At 35.7% G+C, this 20,104-nt stretch overlaps 1 pseudogene; it reads left to right on the forward strand.

Annotated features, from left to right (window-relative positions):
* The first annotated feature begins 315 nt into the window (after positions 1-315).
* LOC131831101 (cysteine-rich PDZ-binding protein-like) lies at positions 316-19,592 on the forward strand (annotated as a pseudogene).
* Positions 19,593-20,104: the final 512 nt, after the last annotated feature.

Raw genomic sequence — 20,104 nt, forward strand, 5'->3', positions numbered from 1 at the left:
AAACGTGCAAGTGGGAGGCAGGGGCAGAGGAGGAGAGAAGAATCTCAAGCTGATCCCCACTCAGCATGTAGCCCCATGAGGGACTCAATATCATGACAGAGATCATGACCTGAGCCAAAATCGAGAGTCAGAGGCTAAAGAACTGAGCCACCTAGGCACCCCTGTTGTTATGAATTTGAAGAGGTTATATCCTAATCTGTTCTATTTTTCTGTGCTGCAGGTGAAAAATCTCGTCTCTCTGAAGTAAAGAGAAACATGAGGCCCTTGAAAGCCTGAAAAGTATGAAAAACTTAGATCTTGCCCTTCCCCTGTAAAATGAATGAGAAGGAAAGGGCAGGTTTACCAGGTGGTTGGAGGCAACTGATTGGCAAGGCCATCCGCAGGACTGGATCTGTGATTTCTTCACATAATCCCAACTGGGGCATAGACTTGGAGTTGGCAGGTTAGAGACTATGGCTAGAAGTAAGTGCAATTAGACCGAGGCTATAAAAGTAAAACAAGCAAAAGGAAGTACAAACTTATACAAAAGAAAGTGTGGTAAATGATTCTCAATTTCTTTTCCAGACTAATTTTTAAACTAAATATGAGATTTTTATTAAATTTTACTATATATGTACATTCACAAGGGAATATTATATTTACAGTGTTGGGCTTTCTTAGTCAAGAACATGTTAAGTATCTCAGTTTATGCAAACCTATTTTATGTCACTTGGCTGTGTTGATTGTTGTTTCTAATACAAATTGCATAATTCTCATTCCACCGGGTGTTTACTCTGATGTTGCTAGAAAATTAAATGTTTAAGTCACCAAATTGATGACTGTTTCTTTAGCTATTGAGCAGAATTCAATAAGAGGGACTCCATGGCCTGTCAGTGAAAATGCTTTACACTGCTGGTAGGGATGGATCTGTCTATTTAAGCCTATAATTAAATCTTGCACAGGCTGATGCCTACATATTTACTTTTTGACAATTTAAGAAGTCAATACCATCCATTATTATGTATACATTATTGAACTTTTGAATTTTAGTTATTAATGCCACATCACAGTTATATTAAAAAAAAACTTAATTCTTACAGAAGAGTTGTCTTCTTTATTTCCTTTTGGCTAGGCTATACTGAGGCTAAAAAATAGTCAAAATCAAGTAAATATTGTACAATATAAATGATTGTGAAATATAATAGAGTGCCACCAATATCTATCAATATTTATAATATCTATCAATATTTTATATACCAAATTTGGATTTAAATGGGTTTAAATATATGTGTTTATGTATAATACATATATGGGTTTAAATACCTGTGTTTTTAACTTTTAGCATCATTTCTTACTTATTAACAATGTCATCTTGAGCAACTACTCATATATATCTCCATTTCCTAAATGCAAATTACACAATATAGGCCTCAAAGAGGAGTTGTATTTGTCAGCAATAAATTAGTGATAAACTATTTTTTTTGAGATTTTATTTATTTATTTGACAGACAGAGATCACAAGTAGGCAGTGAGGCAGGCAGAGAGAGAGGAAGTAGGCTCCTTCCTGAGCAGAGAGCCTGATGCAGGGCTCGATCCCAGAATCCTGAGATCATGACCTGAGCCGAAGGCAGAGGCTCAACCCACTGAGCCACCCAGGGACCCCAATGATAAATAATTATTGATGTTGAACTTCTTATACCATACAATTTATAAGAAAGTTTGATATATAAGATCTTTATAAATGTTATATGATTGAGCTAAGAATTCTGAAGATAGAAGATATATACTAGTCCACCTTTATTTTGCATTTTTCAGACAAGAAAAGTGCATAACTTATATAATTTATTTCCATATTAAACTAAACACTCTGAACAATGCCTAAAGAAATCCATTCTAAGAGCACAATGATAGATTTCTTCAAGTGTTTTTGTTTCTTACCGAAGGAAAAATGAAGTGAGATCCAAGGAGATATAACTAATCAGTTGAAGAACAACAAAATGACAATATGTTGGAAGATAAGGTGCCAAAAAAAAAAAAAAGGGTTTGAAATTATATAAAATCTAGGTGCACAGAATCCCAATTAGTTCCATGCATATACTCATTGTTATCCTTTAGAAGAGAATCAGCTCTATATTCTAAGAAGGGATGAGATTGTAAAAGAAGGAACATGTAATGAGGTAGAAGAAAAATTGAAGGAAAAAAAAAAGTTAAACAAGATTAGGTGAAGAGAAATGAAGAAGAAAAAATATAACTATATTATAATATGTTAACCAGGTAATTTTGCTGCACAACCCAAAAAGTAGCTAAAAACCAAAATTTACATAAGTGCCACTTTACATAAAATGTTTTTCAGCAAGTACAACTTTACGAATGGAGATTGTTCAGTAGATTGGTGATATACCTGCTGATCACCATCAAGCTGAAACCTCTTCCCTGCAATATGTATTTTTACAAATATTTGTTAAAAAAAACTAATTGACCTATATGAAACACACATCTCTTTTTTTCTCCTTACTTAAATTGATAAATATACACATAGAGGAAAAAATTACGTAAAGTGCATTCACTGCATGACCCAGTTGTGCATATTATTAAATGTCCTGTCCGTATACTCGTGTTTTCCTAGAGATAACAATTATTTCAGTGTTTCCTTTGCCTTGTTTTCCTCAGATGATCTTGCAGATCTACTCTACTTTTTCTTAACGATAGTATTTTCTTACAGGTGGTTTCTTCTATCCCAGCTGGGACTAGTTGCCCCTAGACCTGCTGCACTGTTTTCTCCCTGGACTTTCATCTTCAACGTAGGACTTCCTCTACTGTGTAACATCTCTTGTTTTCTGATCTTCGTGCTTTCCTATTTTTCATTAATTTATTAATTTAAAGGAATTATTCTTCTTTTATTACACTTCTATTAACTAAACATGTATTCTAATATATCATCTGCTATATTTTTTTCTCTTTCAAAGAGCTGGAAGGCTGGAATTAGAAATTTCCCTTCTGTCACGTATGTTGGACTCAGATAAATTCCAAACAGGCTCTGCTAAAATAGTTTCCCTTGAGGGCAGGCCTTGTGAAGAAGAACAAAGACTTCAAGATCATGACTTTTGTCCTCCTCCTGTTAGAAGGAGGAGATTTTTTTTTTTTTTTTTCCAAATCTTCACAGCGAGACTCTGATGGGGCTCCTGGAGATAAAACTCATGCAAGTCTGTGCCCACATGAGAATTTTAATTCTCAAGCTAGTGGACACTGGGCCTCTAGCAAGTTGTCAATTCCAGTTTGTGTTCCTACCAACATTGCTACTAGTGACAAGACTCTGTTCCACTTCAGGGCTTACTCACCCAATAAACTGTGCTTCTCTGTATTCACTTCTCTCTCCAGTTTTGGGGAAAACAGTTTGCCTTGTGGCTTTGATTCTCTGATGACTAAACAGAGTTAGAGATTTTCAGTTTATTCATCTTTTTTCTTATTGTGAGAAAGAGAATGACCCCTTCCAAGCGCCCTGTAATTTGCACTGGACACCAGAAGTATAATAAATATATAAAAATTCTGTTAATTATTCTCTTAGATTGTCAATCTCTTAGATTTTTCAATCACAGTTATTTACTATGCCATTTTTAATTTATTCAGTGTAAAAATGAATGCTCCATTTTATCCTTTCTACTGAGGATATATCTTTTTTTAAGATTTTTTGATTTAAGAGATTTCTCTTAATAACTTGTCAACCATTTTTTAAAAATATTTTATTTATTTATTTATTTGACCAAGAGAGCACAAGCAAGGGCAGCAGTGGTGAAAGGGTGAAATGGGCTCCCAATGACAAGAGAGCCTGACCTGGGAGACTCAATCTCAAGACCCTGAGATCATGACCAGAGCCAAAGGTGGACGCTTAACTGACTGAGCCACCCAGGTGCCCCAGTAATTGGTTAACCTTATTGATTTTTTACCAACCTATTCTTAATCTTTGTATTTAGGGTCTGTGTCCAGAATAATTCTCACTAATGCAGCATTCAATAATCCATTTAGGAATTTTCTTCTAGCCCCTGCTATGTATAAAAACTTGTACTAAGTACTGAGTCCAACACAAAGGAGTGAGATATGATTTTTACTTTGAAGGTCCTAGCATTCTACTGATAAGATTTCCTAATCACACAGAGAACGTTAAGTGATAAAATGGCAGTACATTAGCTTCCTGTGGTTGCTATTAAGAATTATCATAAACCGGATGGTTTAAATCTGTAGAAATTTATTCTCTCATGGTTATAGAGGCCAAAAGTGCTAAATCAAGGCATTGGCAGGGCTACGTTCCTTCCAAGAGCTAGACGGAGTATTGGGTTTTACCACTTCCAGCTTTTGGTGACATCAAGTGATTTTTGGCTTGTGGGTGCCTTGCTCTAATCCCTCTGGCTTCTCTTGTTTTTCCTCTCACAAAGATAAATGTGATTGCATTTAAAGCCAGTCTGGATAATCTAGGATAAACTGTTCCTCTCAAGATCCTTAATTTAATCATATCTTATGCCATACAATAGAGTCCTGGGTAACTGGGTATGAACATATCTTTTGGAGGCCATGATTCAATTCATCATGACCCATGTAACACTAAAAACTATAGGAATAGAGAACGAAGTCAGGGAATTCTTGCTCTTTTTTTTTTTTTTTTTAAGATTTTATTTATTTATTTGACAGAGAGAGATCATAAGTAGGCAGAGAGGCAGGCAGAGAGAGAGAGAGGGAAGCAGGCTCCCTGCCGAGCAGAGAGCCCGATGCGGGACTCGATCCCAGGACCCTGAGATCACGACCTGAGCCGAAGGCAGCGCCTTAACCCACTGAGCCACCCAGGCGCCCAGGGAATTCCTGCTCTTGAGGTAGGTATATTTAACCTGGCAGAGAGAAAGAGTTTTAAGTTTTTGGTTTTTTATTTTTGTTTTTGTTTTTTAGGACAAAAACAATCCATGCTAAGTGATGACTCCATGTCTATCATAATCTTAAACATGAACACATATTATGTTATTTAAACATCACAAAACTGGGACACCTGATGGGCTCAGTCAGTTAAATGTCTGCCCTCGGCTCAAGTCATGATCCCAGGGTTCTGGAATCAAGCCTGACATCAGGCCCTCTGTTCAGCGGGGAGCCTGCTTCTCCCTCTCCCTCTGCCTGCTCGCTCTGCTTCTGCTCTCTTCCTGATAAATAAAATCTTGGAAAAAAATAAGCATCACAAAACCTCAACCAACATATTATCTTAATTGATTTATAGCTCAGTTCAAACTGATATATAGGTAGGATGACAATTTCAAGGAGATTATAGGGTTAATCTAATTTTTCCAGTCATGGTGTTCACAAGTGATAAAATCAGGATTTCTACCCACATTTTTATGACATAAAACATATGACCCTTGGGGCGCCTGGGTGGCTCAGTGGGTTAAGCCTCTGCCTTCGGCTCAGGTCATGATCTCAGGGTCCTGGGATCGAGTCCCGCATCGGGCTCTCTGCTCAGCGGGGAGCCTGCTTCCCCCTCTCTATCTCTACCTGCCTCTCTGCCTACCCGTGATCTCTGTCTGCCAAATAAATAAATAAAATCTAAAAAAAAAAAAAAACAAAAAAAAAAAAACCTATGAACCTTTAAGAAAAAGAATATAAAAATATTTTAATAATAAAAATAACATAATGAGTGTTAGCCAAATATCCTTTTTTCTTTTTATCTTCATAATAAGGTATATTTACTCAAATGAGTTTGCTTTTTTTATTAATTCAGAATCTAAGGACAGCCCTATTTGGATTTCCATCTTACCAGCTACTATTATTAGAGCCGCTACTGCATTGAACTGGTGAGCCAGTAAAAGCAGTCTTAAGAAGCAAGAAACTATAAACATTCGGGTGCCATTTGCAACAACGTGGATGGAACTAGAGCGTATCATGCTTAGCTAAATAAGTCAAGCAGAGAAAGACAACTATCATATGATCTCCCTGATATGAGGAAGTGGTGATACAACATGGAGGCTTAAGTGGGTAGAAGAAGAATAAATGAAACAAGATGGGATTGGGAGGGAGACAAACCATAAGTGACTCTTAATTTCACAAAACAAACTGAGGGTTGCCGGGGGGAGGGGGTTTGGGAGAAGGGGGTGGGATTATGGACATTGGGGAGGGTATGTGATTTGGTGAGTGCTGTGAAGTGTGTAAACCTGGTGATTCACAGACCTGTACCCCTGGGGATAAAAATATATGTTTATCAAAAATAAAAAATTAAAAAAAAAAAAAAAAGAAGCAAGAAACTTTCCGCCATACGCCTTTGGGGCTTGCTGTAAAAGCAATCGTGACCCATCCCATAGAGACAGAGGAAATGGAACCTCTGAGCCAGGGGTAACATCAGCAGAGCTGCTGAAATGAGAAGGTGTGTTCACAGGCTTTGGTAGCCTCATCATCTCTTCCTATTTATTGATATATTCTCACCCAGGATAAGAAGAGAAAAGAGTTTTTGAGGCAGGCTTGCCATCGATCAGTTCCAGAATGCTTGGAGGTGAAGGAAACTTGGCTTGTACATGAAGGGGCAAAGAATCTACATTCCATAAAGCTGAGCATCACGTAAGTTGTTTTGCCCTAAAGCATAAATGAAGATCAAAGTAGTGAAGAGATTTAGTGGCACAAATTTGTCAGATCCTTGTTTTTTGAAAAATAAATCATTTGATATACTAATAATAGAAGACAAGAGACCTGAAAACCAAAGGGAGCCGGGCTGTTTATCTCATTACAATGTTGTTTGATAAAATTATTTTGCGGTTTTGAGTAAGCTGTAGGCTTCGAGAGATCAAGTTATCATCCTGATAGATCGACCCTTTCTAATGGGTAGTTCTGTGTTCTTGCTGTTCACTCTGTGAGGGCATCAGTACTTCCAAGCCATCATCCGATAAAATGAACAGAGAAAGAACAATTTTGTTGAAATAAAACTTGTCCTAAATTTTGTACATTTATTAAAAATAGAATTTAACTGATGGCCCAAGAGTTATTAAAAATTGTCATTCTTTTTATGGCTTTGCTTGTCCTTATTTCATAGCCTTAGTGTCTGGAATATAATAATTCCTTAAAAAAAAGGTGTGGCAAGTCCACATGCCTTGTATTTATAGGAACTCTAGTTTTAAACCTGCAGACTCAAGATCTTGTCTGTATTCTTGGCCTCTTCTCTTCCCCAAATATCAGCCTCTGGAGAGTCATAGCTTGTTAAAAGGGAATTTATTTTCTTTTGGTCACCCCTGCTCACAGCCGATCCTCATTAGAGAAAACAAACCTTACTTTAAAAGAAACTAGTGGGAGTTAAGGAAGAGGTCAATGTAAATTAGTTCAAAGACGGAGGCTTCAATAGTTACCTAGTCAGAGGCAGGAAGCCATATAAATAGAGACATCAATTTGAAAGAATAGGCCTGGGGCCTGTTTTGTTCAAAGCTAAGCCTGTAAGTGAGCCTCTCTGTCTCTTACTTTCCTTTCTCTCTCTCACAGATGTTTACCTGTCTGTGAATGAGCACTGTGCATCCTTTTTGAAGTTTATTTCCATGCAACATCTGTGAGAATTTTGGCTTCAGGTCTTACTTCAAAGCTTTTGTACCTAATGATAGCGCAAACAGATGACTCCACAGTAACTGCACTCCTTCCCAGGAAGGCATTTCCATGTGACACAAGTTTTGATGTTTAATAGCAGCATAAATTTTCAAAAGGCAAACAAGGTATATTAGGGGCACATTAGGAAAGAATCAACTTTCTTGTGCCAAAGAAATGATGCCAAAATGGTAAAATGAGAGATTCTGATGCTATCTCTTCAGCAAAAATCAACTTTCTTTTTTTAAGCTTTAAAAAAGACCAAAACTTTGAGTGCTATTTAGCGACTGCCTTGTTCCTGGAAGGAAAAGCACAGCTAATACTTTGGGCTGGCTCACAAATTAACCACCATTTAATTTGTGTTTTCTAGGTACCTAGGTTTGTTCTAATAACCTTATATATGATAGAGTATATTTACATTTAGTAAATATTTAGTACATTTAGCCTTCACAATAACCCAGCAATTAAGTGGTAGAATTATTTTATACATGAGGAAGATTTTATGATATTTTAAGGAGTTTAAACTTTTCCAAGGTGACACACTTAATAATAGAAAAAAACAAAATTTAAACTCAGCAGACTGATTCAAGTTCATAGACCACTGTCTAGATTGTTCCAAGAGTCTTGCTGGATTAATGGACACTTTTACCTGTCTTATTTCTAGCCATCTTAATGTTTTTAAGATAGAAGAAAGATTGAATATGAATTAACTATCAAGGACATATAGTTTCTTTCTGTATTAGTTGAATTAGATTGAATTAGGTTGAATGAGGGCATTTTCTTTTTAGGATTTATTTATTTTAAGGTTTTATTTATTTATTTGACAGAGAGAGATCACAAGTAGGCAGAGAGGCAGACAGAGAGAAAGAGGAGGAAGCAGGCTACCTGCTGAGCTGAGCAGAGAGCCCAATGCGGGACTCGATCCCAGGACCCTGAGATCATGACCTGAGCCGAAGGCAGCGGCTTAACCCACTGAGCCACCCAGGCGCCCCTTCTTTTTAGAATTTAAACTGGATAAATGGGTTGACTGTCAATTTATACCCCAAAATAGATCCCTTTAATATAGACATACGTGGAAGGTATCATGCCTCTTGTAGTAAACAATGAGAAGTAATTAGACCTTCTTTTGATACATAAAAATAAGATTCTTGGGTCCACAGGTATTCTACAGATTTTTTTTCCCCATTAAAACTGTTATTTGATATCTGCATTTACCATTATAGGGCCTGAATGACTTTTATTATTCTACTAATAACATTTTTTAACAAAATAAAAGTTTCTGACTTAAAAAAATATCATATAAGTAAAATTTAAATCCACCAAATGAATACCAATGTTTTCTAGGCGGAATAATGAATACAGAGTTTTATGAGGGTGTTTAGTATCATATTTGTTAACTAGTTGATAGTAGTATTGCTTTAAGACAAGAATTGATTACACTGAATTTGTGAGCTTTTTTTTTTTTGTCATTTTTCAAGACCATTTATAATATGAAGTTTGCTCTGCTGATAACCATCAAACCTTAATGGTAACCATCAAACAAGAAAATCTACCCTTTTCTCAAAGCATTTTAGATCTTAAAACTCTACATAGCAAAACAAACACCATAAGACAAAATCACAGGTAAGTTATTATATAGTTATAATATGCTATTTTTGTTATGATAGTGATAGATACAAAAATCAGACAATAATATCAAAAGAATTCATTTTAGATGCTCTATATAAATTTAAGAAGCACAAGGTAACCACCTTCCACCATGGGAGAAAGCCCATAAAGTTTAATCTTAGCAATGGAAAATTGAGTAGAATTAATCTGAAGCAGGGATAAGGTGTTTAGACAACGATTTATGATTTTTCTTGTGACCTATCAAGGGATAAAAGACACTGATGTGAAACCAAGATCATGGAATTCTACTAAAAAGATCAGCTCCACAAGTAGCAAGAACCTCTGATTTATTTCCATTATCAAGGCTGTCCTTATAAAGAGATTTTCTAGGCAGAACTGTTTGGAAAATTAATGCCATCTTCTTTTGCAAGTGCCACATTGTAAAGTCACTGTTCTTAATGTCTTAAGTAGCAATATATTTTATTGCCCACTTAAAATGATATATGAAATAAAAATCCACCAGGAGAGGTTACACAGTACCATGTGTTCACCCTAAGCATGCACAGTGCTCATTCAAGATAGGTAAACCTTCGAGAAGGTAAGAAAGAAAGCAAGAGAGACACGGAGAGTCACATTTAAACCTTAGCTATGAACAAAACAAAGGCCCTTTTTTTCAAACTGGGGTCTCTAGTAGGTAACTATTGCTACCTTTTTCATATTACCTTTTTCATTAGGATAACTTTTTCATATTACTTAGACATTTAAACATGAAATAGAAAGGAAAAGGAAAAAAAAGTTCTACAAGTATAACTTGGAAAAAAGTGAACAGCAGGTTACCAAAGATGATCTTTATCTGCCTAACAAATTTCACAAGTAGAAGCCAAAGGCCATTGATTTTCTTCCTGTAAATTCTTTCTTTTTTAAATATTTAGTGAATACTAGAATGATCTGTGCAGTCATAGAAAGCACAAGCCCTATTAGAAAGAAGGAAGTTGAATAGTGGTTTGCATTTGGACATGTGTTGTCCTCTTTCTACATAGCACTATATGTCAGAAAATGTTTTCATTGCCAAGGCCTACAGTCATTTCTCTCTGGTGACAGCACAGGAAAAAGAGCAAAGGGGCAGCTAACCAGGGAAATCCCTGCACCTGTCAATTGGAAATGCAGTCCTGCTCACAGACTCTGCAGAGAAAGATAAATTGATTGCTTGGAAGACATCGGCAGTGAAAGTCAAAAAAATTGTTGAAAATGTGCCGGGGTTTGTCTTCCAAAAATGGGAAAGACTTGTCTACAGATCTTTTTATCTGTAAATTTCAAAAGTGCTAAACACTGCAAACACTTTCAAGATATGTCTAATAAGTGTTTCTTTCAAACATTCAGGATTAGAATAATATGATGTGATGCAGGGGAAAAAAAAAAAAGCCATAGGATGATGGGGAACTATAAAACTGGAAACTCAAGTCTGATATACTTTCAAAGCTGCGACGGACCACATCAAAACAGTGATATAAAGTATAATTTTCCATAGGGAAAAACATTTATTATGGATTATTGGATTTAAAGAATTGATTTATTATACATTTGTTTATCCATTGAGAAAAAAAGAAAATTAGTAATAGGGAAGAAGAAAAGAAAAAACTTTTGTATAACATAAGGATGTTATTTCTACCAAAATATCTTCCCAAACTGCATTCTATTAAGGAAGTTTCTGCTAATGTGTTATAATTTTATGGATGTAGGATAATGTCCAGTAAAAAAATATTTCAATATCTAACAATTTCCCACCACCTACCAAAAATAATTTAAAATAAAATTTCAAGAAGAACAATGGTGTCAAAGTTGTTCTGCTACTGTGTTTTGGCAAGTAAATGAATCTTTAAAAATTACTTTATAAATGTTTAGATATTGTGATCTCATTCAATTTTTTAAGTTTTTTCAAATTAACATATAATTTATTATTTGTTTCAGGGGTACAGGTCTGTGAAATTCAATTTCAGAAATTCTTTAGGAAACTTTAGTGTTATATATAAGAATGAATAAGGTGTTAAGGACATATAAATAAAATAAATTAAATTAAATTAATTAAATTTCCACATGAAATTTTTTTAACTTTTTTTTTTTAAGATTTTATTTATTTACTTGACACAGAGAGAGATCACAAGTAGGCAGAGAGGCAGGCAGAGAGAGAGAGGGGGAAGCAGGCTCCTCGCAGAGCAAAGAGCCCAATGAGGGGCTCCATCCCAGGACCCTGGGATCATGTCCTGAGACAAGGCAGAGGCGTAACCCACTGAGCCACCCAGGTGCCCCTCCACATGAAATTTTAGTATATATTTCTGCAGTATGGTTTTGAGGCTACCTATAATTTTTTTTCTTCTCATTTTTCTGGCACAAGATTTCTTGATTTTGTGGAATATTCTCAGGTTTCAGATTGAGAGTTGAAAATAACCAATGTTTAAGTAGTATAATGTTTCAAATATGACTATAGTACCTCTTAAATTATATTGTTAATTGCTAAAATACACGACAAGGATTGTTTTTAGTCACTTATGTTATAAATATTTATAAAATATAATTTCAAATGACTATGTTCTGATGAAGAAGAGAGTATATAAATTAAATATATCCCCTTATCATAAGGTCAACATAAAATTGTACAAAATGATCATATTTAAAGTATTTGGCATATGTTATAAGTGAATATATTATATAGTGAACAATCCATACTGTATATTACATAAGCAGAATTTATAATATATGACAAAATTTATTAACATATGATACATACCTAAGAGTTTGTCTGTAAGTTGTAGAAGTACTTAATAGATTAAATTAGTTCTTTAGAATGAGTAAATAACTTTAATATTATGAATAAAGATAAACATTATTTCTAACCCACTAACAACAGGATCATGACAACAGTAATTTCTTTAAGTCTCCCCAAACTGCTTCATAAAAACCACACAGACACAAGAGATGGCGAGTTAAATAATTCACAGAGGACATATTCACTGAACCTACATGGCAGGAAATTGTCCAAGAACCTCTGAGGAGGAGTGGTGTAGTCAAATAACTTCACAGCACCAGATCCATGCTGTTGCCCAGTGGTAGATGAGAAGAGACATCTTCTCATGGGACCCAAACACTTGATTGCAAAAGTATCTAGAACAATCCAAAATACTATAAGAACAATCTGAAATACTGTAAGAACTGCAGGTTTCAGGTTTCAGAGACATGGCAAAAAAAAAAAAAAAAAAAAAAAAAAAAAAAGACCCAAGGAAATACACTGGGGCAAGGAGAAGATCGCACATGACAGTCTAAATCCCCAGGCATCACTGTACGTGCCACAGATATGTTTTATAAAGGCAAAGACCTATCTTGCGGGAAAACTGGTGGGAACATAATTTGTGCTAAGAAGACAGGACCACTAAAAATCCCACAGAAAGATTGTTATGATGCTAGATGTAAACAGATACAGAGTAAATTCATTTTTGAATATCTCTTGGGAAATAATATACATCTGTTATGGACTAAGTATTTGTACCCCCTCACCTTGCAAATTTATATGTTGAGGCTTGAACATCAAGTGTGATGGTATTTTGAGCTGGGGATATGGGATGGTAATTAGATTTAGATAAGATCATAAAGGTAGAATCCCTATAATGGAATTAGTGCCAACCTAAGTAGAGGAAAAGCCAGAGTGTATTCTCTTTCTTCCTCTTTCTCCCAGCTATGTGAGGACATAGAGAGAATGTGTATGTCACATACACATTCTCTCTATGTATTCACAAGCAAAGAAAAGGATTCTCATCAGGAATTGAATCTGCTGTCCCTTTGATTTTGGACGTCTCAGTCTCCAGAATTATGAGAAATAAATTTGTGTCTTCTAAGCCAGTGAGTCTGTGAGTTTACAGTATTTTCTTGTAATAGCCTAAAATGCTAAAACAACCTCCTTGGGCTCCATAAACTCTAACCCTGCTTAGAGCTTGCAGAGTGTAGCTATTGGGGTAAAACTTCATCTGTGTCTCCAGCAGGATGTTCAGATGCTCTGTCAATCTGGTCACCTCTGGGAGATGCAGTATTTGGAAAGAACAGTGGACCACTTGGCCATGCACCAACACTCAAACTTCCCTTGCTGTGAAATCTGGAGCAATTAATTACAGACCCTAACACTGATGGACCAAATATTTGGGAAAACATGAGATAGTAGGTCTTTCTGCTGGGGTTCATTAGATTAGAAATGGAATTTTTTTTTTTTTTTAAGATTTTATTTGACACAGAGAGAGAGAGAGACAAAGAGAGCACAAGCAGGGGGAGCAGCTGGTAGACAGAGAGGGAGAAGCAGGATCCCTGCTGAATGCAGAGCCTAATGCAGGGCTCCATCTCAGGACTCTAGATCATGACCTAAGCTGAAGGCAGACACTTAACCAACTGAGCCACCCAGATGCCCTGAAAGGGAAGCCCTTATCTAGAATGTGAATCTATTCCAGTTATGAAAGAGGTTCAAAGTAATCAAATGTCTACCACATAGATACTGTATCTCAAGAAATTACAGCATTTAAAAGATTGGTTTTGATTTTGTTGCTTATAGGCCAGACATTTGGCAGCAGTAATAGCGAGGTCAGCTCTAGTAAATGAGAACCCATGCTCTTGGTCTCTATCTCTGCCACCATGATTACTCCATCTTCTAGAGTAGATGTGTCTTACAAAAGCTTTCAGGGTGAAAGCCAGTTAAACAGATCAATATGCTAGCCTCAAAACAATGGATTCATGTGCTGCTCTCTGCAATCTTTAGATAGTCCAGATCTTTTTGACTGTATTATAAAAGAAAAGGGAGTTACTATTCAAGGGCAAATTTTGAGAACTTATTATACATTTTAAGTGAGCAAAAAAATTTTCTGATCCTTTTTCCTTATTAGAAATAAAAATAATGTACACGCCAAGTCAGTATCCGCATACTATGAACTCAAGGCTCTATCTATTCTAACAAACTCACCACATCTATCATAGAAGCTTTGATCAGGTAACTACTGGATTGAGCTTGCACTGGCCTAGTCATCCCCCAGGACCCACCTGTTTCTACAGGGGCAATGTTAATATCTTAACTGGGGATTTGATGAAATTACCATCTTTGCATCTATCAGAAACATAAAGCTGGCAGAAATCACCCAAATTCTGCAATACATACAGAGGTAAATTTTATTTCTTTTTAATAAGTTGGTCATGGAAGGATAGTTTCAGAGGCTTCCACTTGGCCTTCTCTATTTTGGTAGTTACCTACAACCAAGGACCCAATGTGGAAGTTGTGGAACTTCTAAGTATGAAATATCAGTTAAACATTCAAGGCCAGGGAAATGACCACCAGGGGGTCAGTGTAAGTCATTTATTTCCTGTCTTCCATATGCACCCACTCATAAAAATAGAAAGGCCATAATAATGCTGTAAAGTACCCATAATTCAATGTCACTGGAACTCAGTATGAATTAGTTCTAGAAATATGTGGGTGGCCCCCATTTCTTAATTTATATTAACTGAGTAAATGGTATAATTCCATTTGGGGAAAAACTGGTAAATCACTACTGTGTGTACACGCTATGATGTTGTTCCATTTTAAAAACAAATATTCACTGGTTTCTAAATCTGAACAATGAGCTCAGTTCTGGAAACTCTACAAGGGATGATATTTTTATCAGGGTAGCCACCTTCAGGTTCCCAAACACCCAACCTTGCTTTATTCTGCTGGTTTAAACTGAGTAGTACATTTGTCTGCTACCAGTCTATTTTGCCTACAGAGAAGTCATAGCCTATTAACCATCCTAAGTCCCTTTGGACTTTGGATTGGGTTCCCAAGGCTGCTACTCCAATTCTGCTAGTTATCATAGTCTCTGTGGTTATGCACCACCTGTTGTCAAAGCCCATACATGGCCCTAGACAAGATAAAAAGCAGTTCTTCTATCCCTAGCTCTAGACTGAAAAGTTGAGCCACACTGAATGTTTTTGATGCTCCAGCTTTTCTTACCAGGTGATTCATGTGGCCTTCCCTGTGATCTTTGGGCTTTCCCAAAGAACATAATCATCATGCTCACCTTCCGATTGTAAATATTATGTCCATTTTGACATGTCCATTTGCTTGAACTTTTTAATGTCTTCATCCATCATCCGACATGGCAATTTACACATTGTGATTTTGCTCAGTTTGGTCATCATGTGTATCATGCCACAGAGAGCCATCTTATTAGTTAATTTGCGCAATCTCTTGGGCTTCTTTCCAGGATGCTAAAGCCTTTATCTCCACAGAGTATTCTCAAATAAATAAACCCTTCCCTATTTCATCTTCTAGTCCTTTGACAAATTATCTTTTAATCAAGTGCCACTCATACTGCCCGAGTAGCTACAAACATAAGTCAGATATGTTTGTAGTTTTGTTAAATTATAGTACTTACTTTCTTTATTGAGCTAAACCTAGGTATAGGCCAAATAACCAGGAGGGAAAGTGAGGTCACATGTTAAGTGCTATGTACGTTGCCTTTTAGGATTTTTGAGATTATTGCTCTTAAGAAGAAGGGAAACAATTCTTCAAGCTTATAAGTTTCCACAGAATTAGAGGAGTCAAATCTTCAGAAACAATCATCTGCATGTCTAGATTCTTTGCCCCAGATTTTCCCAAAGGGGACAATGTCTTTGGTATAATAAATCTGCATTCTTTGACTTTACTTCCCTTTGAAGTTAATTATACAAGACAATAAATCTCAGGCTTCATGCTTGACTTTCTCTGCACTCCTACTCAAGACATGAGGGCTTCCATGCCTCTAAGAAGCCCCTTTGCCTGCCACATTTCATTTTTTAATAATTATTTCCCTTACATTCTGTAGAGAAATTATAGCACATAAGAGTGTGTCAATATGACAATTGGTATTATAGAAAATGAGGAAGGTCTTAACGGTCTCCTTACTTATGGACTAATTCATGTCTATATTCAAAATACTGTGCTCTAACTTATGAATCTGATCATTTAATTCCTTTCCCCAAATCTCTTTCATTGTACACACACACACACACACAAATGGTACAAGACTATATTATATGTGACCTACTTAAACATTAAGCTTATTTACTACTGTGCTCATTTAGGGCATTTTAAAAGTCAAAATATAAGAATATAGCAAAGATAAACAGCATCAGCAATCATCAACACAGGTCTAATCCTGTTTTGGTTCACACCAGTCAATTTCAGACAATCCTTGAATAATATAGAAGCAAATCCTAGGCAGCATGTTTCATTAAAAAAAAAAAAAAAGAAAAGAAAAGAAAGAAAGAAACAAAAAGAAAAAATGTCAGCATTAGAACTAAACAAAACATCTTCCAGGTTTTAGCCTGGAAATTTAATAACAAACCCTTAATATTATAAAAATGTAATTCTGGAAATATTTCCATGATATCTCTTTCAAACTTGGTTTATTGAAATCAGGATTCCAATAAGGGACAAAATATTGATAGCATGGTTGATGATTTTCTTGTCTTTATAGGGTATTTTTCCCTCTCTCTTTTTCCATGAAGTTTGTTTTTTTTCTTGTAGGAATTCATTTGCTTTCTACAATTAACAAATTTGGATTTTTGTTTGTATTCCTATAGGTTTTATTTTTAACATATTTCTTTAATTTTATTTTTCCTATGAATTAGTAACTGAACAAGGGATTCAATTAGATTTAGATTTGATTGTTACGTTTACTTCAAAGTTAATGTGTTGTACTTCCTATTTCTTTACATTAGGTGGCACATAATATCTGGTTGTGTCAAGTTTTGTTCTTAAATTTCGTTCACCAGGTTCATTAACCTAAAATTCCTCTAGCATGCTATGATTTTTAAACACTAATGCATTTAGATGTACTGTTACCTTCATGGCTTTGAGTGATCAGAATATACTTTATATGGCATTATAATAATTATTCATTTTAAAGAAATAAAATAACTGACAAAAATTAATGTATAAGAATAGTGATAAAATGCTTTGGGATAGGAAAAACTAGAAACACATTTAATGTCAAGGAATAAAAGCATAGTAAGTTAATGTGGTAGTCCTAAGATAGAATGTTTTGTGATACTAACATACTTTCAAAAATTATTCAGTTTCATGGAAAATATTCTTAATGTGATGTTGTAATAAAAAGTAGCAGAGATCGGATTTCTTGGAAGATGGCAGACTGAAAGGATACTAAGCTCACCCTGTAGCTATTATTTTGGTGTGTCTAGGGGACAGCTATACACCTAACTCTGAAAATGACCTAAAAATTGGCAGAACAGACCTTTCATGGTTAATCATGGAGAAGAGGCCACATCAAGAAGGGTAAGAAGGATAGAGGTGAAGTTGGGAACTAAACTCCTTGTGGGACACCTCAAAACGGAGGGGCACCACCAGCATGGAGAAAGCACAAGTATCAGACCCCAGACCAGGCTGCCCTAGCCCTGGGGAACTGCACTTGGAAGACAAGTATCTATAACAATTGTCTTTAAAAAGCAGTGGAACTTAACATAAGGAGCTTTAAAAATCAGTGAGCTTAACACCATGCAAGACAAACAGCAATAGAAAATGGGGTCCCTGCCCTTAGAGAGCCTGCATGTTAAGTAGCTCACCCTGTGATACTGAAATAACCCAAAAAATGCCCATTGATGGATGAATCAATAAAGAAGATATGGTGTACACACACACACACACACACACACACACACACACACACACACACTGAAATACTACTAAGCCATAAAAGAAGAATATCTCATTCTTGCCATTTGCAACTACACAGATGGACCTAAGAGGGTATTATGTTAAGTGAAATGAGTCAGATGGATAAAGACATATACCATATGATTTCACTTATATGCAGATTCTTAAAAAACAAATAAATAAACAAAAAACAGAATCAGACCTATAAATATGGAGAACAAACTGGTGGTTGCCAGAGGGAAGTGGATGGGAGGTGGGCAACACAGATACAAAAGATTAAAAAATTCAAACATCTAGTTATAAAATAACAGTCATGGAGATGAATTACAGCATAGGGTATATTGTCAATAGTATTGCAATCACAGATGTTCATTACAGAGAACAAACTGAGGTTTGCTGGAGGGGAGGCGAGCGAGCTAATGGGTTAAATGGATGATGAGTATTAAGGAGGGCATTTGTGAGGAGCACTCGTCATATGTAAGTGATGAAGAACTAAAGTTTACTGAAACCAATCTTACAGTATATGTTACCTAATTTAAATAAAAACTTGAAATAAAAAAGTGTACATACATACATACATACATATGTACATACATATTTTACATTATCATGTATTTGTGCCCTACAGAAGTCATAGAATAAAATATACTATTGTACTGAGTAGGGTGCCGGACTGTCTCTTAAAGGGAATGCCTATCATCAAATAGGTCCTCAAAGGGAAAACAGAAAACATACAGAAGATATTAACTTGCAAAGCAAAAGAAAACACATTTCTATGTTCTAGTCTTTCTCTTTAACCAATATTCTTAAGAATGTCAAACCCTGCATATATAATTTATCACAGTAGTAGGGGATGGGGTATATTAAAAGGTTTTAGTACTCACTACTAGCCTTGTGAAGATGAGCTGCTGCTTTGGTTGCTTTGGAAAACCATATTTATTTAAAACTCAATTTGCCACTATGTGTGGTTAATTAGAATTTTTATAATCCTTGTTTCATGCATTCTCAGTTTCTCAAAGTAAAAACTTTTCTTCTTCTTTTTTAAAATGTCTTTACTCCCACTCAGTCCACCTCTTCTTCTCATTCAGCAGAGGAAATCCCTCCTCCATTAGTAGCAACACATTTTTTATCAGATCGAATGTTTGGTAGCTATCAGTTTCATCTTGACTCGTGTCTTCAGAAATACTGCAAGGATGCGGGACCTAGTAACTGATAACTTATTATGTTACTGTCTGGATTTTTAAGAAAAAGGAAAAGATCCTTTCTGGCTGCTGTGTTGGTATTTTCAAGCTGCTCCTGTTTCTGCAGCCAAGGGAACCGTCTGGGAATGATACTGAGTGAAAAACGTGAGTGAAGGGGCCACATATTTGGGAGAAGGAGGCTAAAAGAAGCTAATTGGGTGAAAAGAAACTTGGTATTGCTATCACTCCAGACACACGGAGAGACGGCGCAGGAATATCACAGAAAATGGCGGAAGAAAGCTGAACGAAAATAAAGCTTTGACTTCAAAAAAAAGCATATTCAATCCATAAGGAAAGAATAAGTTCTCCACTTGTAAAATTTGTAAAAAGTTCTGTGCACCAACTGGGTTCTCCCTACTGCCAGGGTTATGCCTACAAAAAGGGCATCTGTGCAATGTGTGGGAAAAAAAGTTCTGGATACCAAAAACTACAAGCAAACATCTGTGCAGATGTATTGATGATGTTTCTGGCTTTCTGTGTGATTTTATTTTTTGCTTTGAATTTTCAAGGCATAACATAGTTGTTCAGGTCACAAAATAACATGTTTTAAGACAATTAATATTAAGCCAAGTTGATTGGTATTCATTTCTTTGTTCTTAAGAAGTTCTATACAACATAACCAGTTTCCTGTCTTAGTTCCTTTCCTAACAAGCATCTTATTGAAATAGAATAAGTAACAAATAAATGAAACATATTTTCCCATTTCTGTAGACACTTATTATTTATCATTATTCATATGATTCTTATCCTCATTCTCTAATTATAGATTTAACAAAAGTGAGAGATTGTTGGTTGATATTTTATTATGAACTTTGCATCAGACTTATAACTCTTCCTTTATTCTCTTGTTGGTTTCATAGTTCTTAGAATCAGTAGTCTCTATTAATTGTAAGTTCACAGGGCACTGGAATATCTGAGACCATTATAGCTGAATAGTTCCTTAGTCATTAGCCCAGATCTAAAACACAAG

The sequence above is a fragment of the Mustela lutreola genome, chromosome 5 (genome assembly GCF_030435805.1).
Source record: "Mustela lutreola isolate mMusLut2 chromosome 5, mMusLut2.pri, whole genome shotgun sequence".
NCBI classification, from domain to species: domain Eukaryota; kingdom Metazoa; phylum Chordata; class Mammalia; order Carnivora; family Mustelidae; genus Mustela; species Mustela lutreola.